This window comes from Rutidosis leptorrhynchoides, chromosome 4, assembly GCF_046630445.1.
Source record: "Rutidosis leptorrhynchoides isolate AG116_Rl617_1_P2 chromosome 4, CSIRO_AGI_Rlap_v1, whole genome shotgun sequence".
In the NCBI taxonomy this organism is placed as follows: Eukaryota; Viridiplantae; Streptophyta; class Magnoliopsida; order Asterales; family Asteraceae; genus Rutidosis; species Rutidosis leptorrhynchoides.
In genome coordinates, this window is record NC_092336.1 from 373,863,603 (window position 1) to 373,872,090 (window position 8,488).

Genomic DNA, 8,488 nt, shown 5'->3' on the forward strand with positions numbered 1-8,488 from the left:
GGGTGTGCGGGTGTTCGAGAGGTTGTGGGTTCGAGTCCCAGCTTGGACAGCTTATTATTCTTTTTGGAGTCTTGAAGGTAGTCTCATGTTATTTATTTATTTATTTATTATTATTATTATTAATAATAATAACTATTATTATTATAGATTGTTATTGTTATTGTTATTATTGTTATTATTGATTGATATTATTATTAGGTATTAGTAATATTATTAGTATTATTATCATTGTTATTATTATGATTATGAATGTGAATATTATGAATATTATTATAATTTCTATAAAAATCAAAAAAAATTATTATTTGTTCATTAAAAACTAATACTTTTATCATTTTATATGTTATAATATTATTATTAGTATCATTATGATGAATATGTTTATTATTATTATTATTATGAAGATAATACAAATTATTATTATTTTCATAAATATTAGTATTATTATCACTTTATAAATATTAGGACCATTATTATTAATATAAGTATATTATTAGTATTAATATCATTAACTTTATCACTAATGAAACCATAACCATTAATATCTTAATTAGTAATATTAAGTATTATAATTATTGTCATTTTTATTATTATTAATATGACTCTAGTCATATTATAAATATTATTTTGTAAACAAAAGATTATGTATATAAAATAAATATAATAACCATAACTTAAATATATAGATACTTTACTTAAAATATACAAAATGAATATATAATAAAATATATAAGTTATTAATATAAAAATTATCACTAATAATAATATAAATAATTGTCCGATTACGATTATACGTATTAATGAATATACAAATGATATAGGTTCGTGAATCCGAGGCCAACCCTGCATTGTTCAATATAGTCATATGTATTTTTACTACAAAATACATTAGGTGAGTTTCATTTGCCTTTTTACCCTTTATATTTTTGGGCTGAGAATACATGCGCAACTTTTATAAATGTTTTACGAAATAGACACAAGTAATTGAAACTACATTATATGGTTGAATGATCGAAGCCGAATATGCCCTTTTTTGCTTGGTAATCTAAGAATTAGTAAACCGATCTACTAATTGATGCGAATCCTAAAGATAGATCTATTGGGCCTAACGAACCCCATCCAAAGTACCGGATGCTTTAGTACTTCGATGTTGTTTTTATCATGTCCGAAGGATTTCCCGGAATGATAGGGGATATTCTTATATGCATCTTGTTAATGTTGGTTACTAGGTGTTCAATCCATATGAATGATTATTTTTGTCTCTATGCATGGGACGTTTATTTATGAGAACTGAAAATGAAAATCTTGTGGTCTATTAAAATGATGGAAATGATTATTTATGTTAAACTAATGAACTCACCAACCTTTTAGTTGACACTTTAAAGCATGTTTATTCTCAGGTACGAAAGAAATCTTTCGCTGTGCATTTGATCATTTTAAAGATATTACTTGGAGTCATTCATGACATATTTCAAAAGACGTTGCATTCGAGTCGTTGAGTTCATCGAGATTATTGTTAAGTCAATTATAGTTAGATATATTATGAAATGGTATGCATGCCGACAACTTTCGATGTAATGAAAGATTGACTTTTCAAAAATGAATGCAATGTTTGTAAAATGTATCATATAGAGGTCAAGTACCTCGCGATGTAATCAACTGTTGTGAATCGTTTATAATCGATATGGACTTCGTTCGGATGGATTAGGACGGGTCTCTACATGGCTGATCCCGAAAAATCGGGACGTTGATGATGACCTGATTGGCATTGATAAATTCAAAAAGGTTGCACGAAAAAGAAATGCCAAATTCATGGTCAAATACGACAAAAAGAGGGCAAAGCTGTATACTGAGCGGGCAGATAGGATTAAACGGATGACTCCCGAAGAAATGAAAGATTATCTTGCATCTACTGAGTCAGGGGGAGGAGTTAGAGCTGACATTTTTATGAAGTGGTTAGATGCTATGTTAGAAACCAGCTCATCTTCTCGCCCAACATCTTCTGCACAGCCAGCTACACAACATAAGCCAGCAGAAGCAATCAATCTTGATGATGATGATATTCAGGGGGGAGCATCTTGCTATCGTTCCCTACCTACCTCCACTTGAACCAGTATCAACACAAGAACCATCAGCTGAACCCATACCCATAAATAAACAAAGGGTGAAATCTGCTCCTAGGGACAATCAGCCCCTAAGGAAAGGACCCTTATTTGAGGCAGCTGATGAAGATACTGAGTTGGTTGTTGATGTGTGCGAGGGGTACTAGGAAATAGTATTATTTTTACAACGAAATACTATTAAATATGATACAATTTTACACAATATATTTATTTATTTATAGAATTGATATACCTAAACCTTGCTACAACACTTATACGCAGTGTACCTAATCGTACAGTAGTGTAGTTTTTAGTAAGTCCGGTTCGTTCCACATGGAATCTTTTAAACAAGCTTAACGATATATTAGTTTTAAATTTATAAAAATACAAATATATATAAGTAATATTATTATTATAAAAAGGGGGTTTTTACCGTTTAATGACCGGTTTGTCGATTTTTAAAACTTTAGTCGCAGTTAAAACCTAATGTAAAATATTAAAAATAAATACAACTTAATTTTAAACGTAAAGTAAATAACGATAATGAAATTGCGATAAATAAAATTGCGATAAAATAAAATTGCTATAATTAAAAAGTACGATAATTAAAAGTGCAATTAAATACAATGACAATAAATAAAAGTGCAATAATTAGAAGTGCAATTAAATATGAAAATAAAGAAATTATGCTTATTTAAACTTCCGTAATCATGATGTTTGACGTGTTGATTTTAGTTTTATGCCCATGGGTTAATTGTCATTTGTCCTGGATTATTTAATATGTCCGTCTGGTTTTTGTCCATAACAATCCATCAGTCATAAATATAAAGTGCGAGTGTTCTCGTCAAATTATCCTTATATCCGAAGTCAAATATTTTAACTAATTGGGGACTTAAACTGTAACAAGGTCTTAATACTTTGTTTAATAATTATACCAAGATATCGACTGCGTGTAATCCAAGGCTTTAATACTTTGTTAACAATTACGCCAAGTGTCCTTGTACATAATTTCACCCCTGTTTTAATAATTCTACAGACTATTAATCCATTCCCGTGTCCGGTTAAATGAACGATTATTCGTACATATAAATACCCCGCCCATCGTGTCCGATTGAGTGTATATGGTTATTTATGGGTATGTCCAATTGTAAATCTTTATATTAAAATTAACAAACTATCATTTAGTTAAACAAATATAAAGCCTGTAACGACCCTACTTTTTCCGCTATCTTTTGCCGTTAATTATTTAACGACCGTTAATTATTTTTCGTGCCACGCCATTTCTATGACCTATATTATTATTTTTGTAATTATATATTAATTATTATGTGTTATATGAATATTTGTATTCATATCTTTAATTGTACGTTTCTACGTGTCGCGGATTTCTATCCGGCGAATCTTTTCGGTTTTCAAACCAACGGTCGAACTTTTGGAATTTTTAAGTCCTAATTATTTTAAATATGATATTTTGATGTCATATGATTATATATAGTGTTTATATATTTTATTCGTCGCGTATTTATTATCTCTTCGAAAAATCAATCGCGTAGCGGCGTTTTCGCGTTTCGGGTTTCGTTCGGGCGTTCGGGCCACTAGGATTTTGTCATTTATCAAATTGGGCCACTATGGGGCCCACCCCATTCAGTTCTTGGCCGAAATTGTCAAGGAGGGGGGTATACCCCATTCATTTTTGCAATACTCCTCATTTTTACATTTTATTCCTAATTTTATCAAACCTAATTTTAGATATTTGCTCTCTTCCTCCCCTTTTGCTCCCTTGAGCCGTCGCCACTTCCCCCACCAACATCATCATCATCAATTAATTTTAAAGCTTGGATCAAGGATTGATTAACACCAACGCTTTCCTCTCAATCTCCTCTACGCGATAACATCCATTGATTATTGATTAGGGTATAAACCCTAACCCTAGAACTTTTGATTTTTCATTTATTTTCTGTATTTTTATGATTATTTAGTAGTATGATGTTTGTGGATTATTGTAATGGTGTTTGTATGCATAGATGTACTCATAATCACATGTTTTCGGTTTGTAAAATTCTGGACAGCAGCTTTTTCGTGTGTTTCTGATATGATGACTGATATAAATGTTAAAATAATGTATCTAGATGAGTTCCTCTCATCAAGACGTTAATTTTAGACTCCGGATTCATGTCGTTTCGATTCCCGGAACCCTAATTATGATCAAAGTGGTATTTTGTTAAGATTGAAATGTGATTTTGGTATGAACCAGGTTTGGTCCGACTTTGTGACCATATTTGGTGACTTTAGGGTGTGTTAGTGTGTTAGAACTGATGGTGGGGCGAACTTTCATGTTCGGGTCATCTCAATCCAAGCCACGAATCACCCGTTACGTCTAAAACACGTTTTTGATTGAATTAAAGTTCCAAGTAGTGTATTGGCTGTATATCACGACTTGTGGGCTGTTCTTGGTGTGTTCTTGAGTGTACCAAAGTGTCGGGTGGTTTGCTTAGGCGGAGATATATGTAAGGCTCGCCGAAAACCGACACCCGGGGCTCAAGATACGACCCGATGAACTTTTGATTAAAACTTATGGTTAAATATTAAAACTTATGAGAAAAATAATGATTTTCATTATTGATTAATTACTTATGATATAAGAAGTAATTATTATTATTTAAGACTTATGATATATATTTATTATATCATTTAATTATGACTTATGATTTAATTAACATTTTAATTAAACTTATGATTAATAATACTTTTATTATTAATGAAAAATACTTATGATAAGTATTAAACTTATATTATGAGATTATTATTATTATAGGACTTATAATAAGGATTAAATAATTATTTAATTATTATAAGACTTAGTTATTATTTAATTATTAAATACTTATGATTTAATAAGTATAATTAGAAATTTATGATATGATTAATAATTCATTATTAATTAATAATACTTATGATATGATTTAAAATTTATTATTAATTAATAATACTTATATTATGACTAATATTTAATTAATTAATTAAATACTTATGTTATATTAATTATATCATTTAAACTTATCTAAACTTTAATAATTCATTTTTATTTAATTAAACTTATGTTAAGACATAATTATACGCTTCTGACTTTAATAAACATTATAACCTATGTTATTATTATAACTTACACTTTTCAAATTAATGTTGACTATGTTTGAACAAGGTTGACTTTTGAGTTGACTTTTGGTTGACTTTGACTTTCAGTTGACTTCTGTTGACTTTCTAAATAAGGAAACTTTCCTAACTTCAAAACTTTCTAAAAATAGAACTTTCTAAATTTGGAAACTTTCCAAAAATAGAAACTTTCCAAAAATAGAAACTTTCCAAAAATAGAAACTTTCCTAAAATAGAAAACTTTCCAAAAATGGAAACCTGCTAAAAATAGAAACTTTCTAAAAATAGAAAGTGTGTGTCCGTATGCTGTTCCAGTCAAACCGATACTTGCCGAGTGTTATTCTATGTCTACTTGCAACATGTACAATAGCTATCATACTAAGACTTGACCTAAGTTAGTTATTTATATCGGCCTGCTTTATTTATAGGTCGGCGTTGTGATCTTTCTTGATCACTTTACTTTATTTGCTGTTCGCTTGTTTGTGAGATTTCTTCAGTTGCTATTAAGGTGAGTTATAGTCCCATTTTTCTATCTTAAATCTTTTGGGATGAGAATACATGCAATTTATTTTATATTTTGGACACAAGTGAAAGTTGGTTTAAATTATTCATTGTGAGTTGAACAAAAATATTCCCTAGTCTGGTAACTGTAATCGCGCGAATCCTACGGATAGATCTATCTGGTTTGACAACCCCATTTCGAGCTAGTCGCGCTAGCAATTTGTTATCGGAATGTTTAGTACTTCGTATTTTGTTGTAGATACACTTGTTCGGTGTATATTATTTATTGTGTTTGGCAAGGGTAAATAAATGGTTAAGTGGTTACCAGGTGGCTCACGGAAAATGGAATAATGTTTTATTATATGTTTTCTAGCATATAATTTGGTGGTTCAAAAAGGAGTTTTTATGTTTTCAAACATAAATTTTTATTGTTTAAATTAAATATTGTTTGCAATATTAAACCTATAATTCACTCAACATTTTTGTTGACAGTTACTCGCATGTTTTATTCTCAGGTTCATGATTGATTGCTTCCGCTGTGCTTAGAGAGTCTGCATATTTATGATGGCAGCTTTTGTTAAACATTAACTTGCATTCTATTTTGTTACATTAAAAAGTGGTTGTTTGTTGACTTTATTTTGGTCAACTTTTGGTTAAAGTATTATTGTATAGTTTTTCTAAACTTATACATTTTAGTAGATTTCCTTTATAGGAAATCATTTTTAAATAAAGAATGCAAGGTTGTTTTATTAAATTCATATAGAGTTTCGATCAAGCTGTGGGACCAAGTGACGGAGCCGTTAAGTGTTTTGACGGAGTCGTCACAAAGCCCATTAATAGCCCATAGTCTAATTTCCACAAGTGTCGTTCTTTTGTCCAAACCCCAATTATGGTACAAAGCTCAATTACCCAATTTTAATATTTTTAGTCAAACATCACGATTACTTCGGCATTAAATAAGCATAATAATAACTTAGCTACGAGACATTAATGAAAATAACATAAACATAACTTACAGTGGGTGTTATTAGCGTAGTGGTACACTGACAGAGTTTCGACTTACAAAATCTTAAAACATTCGACTAATCGATCCTTATTATTATCACTAACTTAAAATTAAAATTACAAATTGAGATTACGATTTGGAGTGATACTTGATACATAAAAATGGGGAAAGAAAAATATATATAAATATAAAGGTCTCTCAAAACCGTCGAATTGCATGGGCTTTTATAGAATTCTATGCTCCGCGAGTGCGGTTGATTTTACTCTTCAGAGCTCCGCGAGTGCGGAGCCCACAATTTCAACTCACCAAACCAGGATCCTAAGCTGCCGACGGTTTTTATTATAAATATAATATAAATATATAATTAATTATATATTATATTATATTTATATACATAATTAATTTATAATTTCCGATCTGTTGCGTCGTACGTTGAATGCTGGTTCATGTCTCGGTTCCGGATTTTTGAACGTCCTTGCGTACAATTTAATATTTTGTATTTTGCATTTCGTGTCTTGTACTTTTGTAGTTTTGAGACGTTTCTCATCAATAATTGGAACCACTTTGATTGTATTTTGTACTTTTGATCTTTTTGGTCGTTTGCGTCTTCAATTCGTCGAATCTGTCTTTTGTCTTCACCTTTTATTATTTAAACGAATATCACTTGTAAATAGAACAATTGCAACTAAAAACTTGTCTTTCTTGAGGAATAATGCTATGAATTATGTGTTCGTTTTTAGCATTATTAAATATTCCCACACTTGAGCATTGCTTGTCCTCAAGCAATATAGTCTTGAAATAAAAATACTAGAATCACTTCTTTATTCTTCACACTTTGTACGTCAGTGATTTCTATACGGCGGTATAAACAATGGTAGTAACGTTGTGGTTTACAGTCCCACATGACTATAAAATTTAGATCCTTCAAGGAAATTGGATCTTTATGAAAATATTTGATCTTTTGAAAATTAAATCTAGCTTTTACCCTAGATAAGTTTTCCGGAATAACCCTTCACCGGTGTTTGCAAATTGTTTTTGTGGGCTTGGTGGGTTTCAGATTTGAAAATTTTTAGCTCAATACTTGTGGTTTTGTGTCACCCACTTGCTAACCTTGTATTAGGAAAGAAACACGTCCAGCATACTTGCTCCGTATATTACCTTTCGGTAAACTACCATCCGGTTGTAAAGGAAAGCGTTGAACAAGCAACTGTTAAGGCAATGTCCCCTGACATGCTTTTAATTATGGTCTATAACATGTCAGATGCAATTACTATCCTTGGTAGGAGCAATAGTAAAGCTCACCCTTATAATTTTTTGGTCTGGCACAAGGTCCTGTCTTTGACCATGCTATGCAACCACCGTTCTTACAGTTGACACCTGATTTGGTTCAGGTGACCTAATGAATTTCAGGTGAATTCCTAGGATTTTACGTTCAATAGTAATGAACGCATTGAAAATGGGTTTTCAGAAATACATTCGTTTTTATTTTTGATCAAAATATTTTCTCGTTCAAGCTCGAGTTTAGATATCATCGAATTCCATGAGTTTGTAATTCTCAATCTTTAAGGTCAATCTCAAGGATTGAGTAATATCAGGCTTAAAAGCTGATTTTTAATCTTTAAGGAGATTATCCTTTCTGGGAGTCTGATTCATTAGTCTTATCAAGCTAATTTGCACGGCGCCCTCCCCATTTTACGAGACAAGTCCTCTCATGGATAGGATAAGT